A 1,939-nucleotide genomic window follows, 5' to 3' on the forward strand; every position below is an offset into this window, starting at 1 on the left:
GGCATGTACCAAGAAAGGACCATCCTTGTAGAAGGACGTTATGTTTGCAAGAGTAGAGTGACAGCACAGTAGAAAAAGATCCTGGGTGAGACAGGTTGGCACAATATTGGGGATAAGTATGTCAGAGTCAGTAAGGCTGGCTCAGGATAGAGCAGACTTCAGAGCTGTTGTTCATAGGGTTACTACGAGTTGTAGGTAACTTGATGGCACATAACAAAAAACAACATCTTTCCTTTAGTATTTAATACATATTGTCTGGAAAGACAATACCTTCTGGATTTTTATGCAAATTAGAAGATCAGGAAAAAGAGAAAGGCCCTCAACAAATGGATTGACACAATGGCTGAAACAACTATGTCACACATAGGAAATACTGTGAAAAGTGCACAATACTGGGATGTGTCCATTTTTCTCTGCTCAACATTTATATTCTGCATATTTAGGATCAATAAGAATTTTAGCCAAAATGACAGCACTCATGAACAATCAATGTAAAATCAATAAGAAATACAAAAAATGTGCACTGGCTTACATATCATTTTAATTTGGCTACACATAACAACAACTACAACAATTTTCTAATAATTAAAATGGATCTCTTCTTTCAAAAACTGCCAATATCATTGACTGAAGTAATTTGGCTTCATCAATTGTCTTATATTCCTCTAGGGTTAGTTGTTACTGTGACAAAAAATTAAGCATTCTAAGGTCAAGTTGAGACCACCAAAGGGAATCAATCAACTAATTAATTAATTTTTCATAATTAATTTTCTCCTGATCATTATTTAATGGAAATACTCTTTTATTACAATGATTATGGTCCTTTAAGGTGAAAATAATCATACTTAAAATGGAGTATGCAGTCTGACAAGTAAGAGACACTTTGAGAAATGGTGTACTTCTCCATAAATCATTAGCTATTGCTTGAAAATAGTTAAATTTCTTTCTAAAAATTAAACGTAAAATCTGTCCTGTTGTTGTTGTTAAGTGTCATCAAGTCGTAGGCAACTAATAGTGACCCTATGAAAGAAAGACTTGAACACTTGTATGACTTTCATTGTTTCTCCAGGTTCATAGGATTTCCAGAGGCAAGCTATTTTGAAAGTAGATTCCACTCATGCTTCCAAGATTGTTGGAATCAGGATGCTCCACCAAACACTGTTCACCATGGGTAACCATTATCACACTTGACACATCAGTGTCACAGTGTTCAGCTTCACAGAAACTATGAGTTATCTTTGTACAGCAAGCAGAGACACCCGGGCTATAAGAGCTAAAGAATGTTTGACCAAAAGCAATTAAAACCAGGCCTGAGGGCCACAGATTAAAATCACCCACCTTTGGCTTGGTCGCATCACTTTCTGTCCACTAGGTCAAATGAGCTCTTTCTATGTTGTTGTAAAATCAGATTATTAATATATGTTTCTTTGAATATATGTTTTTAATGTATGTTTCTTTGAAGTTAAAATATTGAACATTGGCCCCAGAGAAGCAGCACACAAAGGCTCACTCCAGGAACTGGTGGCTACAGCTTATTTTCCAATACAACATGGCTTTTTACTTCTTTTTCTTATTATTTTTATTTGAATGAAAGTTTATAAAGAAATTGACCTTTCTTTCACTCATATACATAAAGATTTATGCCCCTTTCATTTTCTCTTCAATACGTCATGCATGCACTCTACGAACTACAGAGTTGCATAACTTATAATATCTTCTAAGTTATTCCTTTCAGGGTCACTTTTCCTTCATCGATTTCATATTCTGTGTTCCTTATCTGTCCAGTCTCTTCCTGTTTGTTCCACTCCCTCCTCAAACCTCCATTGTCCCATAATCCTCTTGTAACTGTAGTCTTTCACTGCTTTTGTCTCATTGTGACTGAGTATGTTCTCTAGAGTCATCAATGTTATATATTTATTAAAATCATATTGTTGCTGAT

This window comes from Elephantulus edwardii, unplaced genomic scaffold (genome assembly GCF_000299155.1).
Source record: "Elephantulus edwardii isolate Elephantulus edwardi_28Jun2011 unplaced genomic scaffold, EleEdw1.0 scaffold00159, whole genome shotgun sequence".
Lineage (NCBI taxonomy): Eukaryota > Metazoa > Chordata > Mammalia > Macroscelidea > Macroscelididae > Elephantulus > Elephantulus edwardii.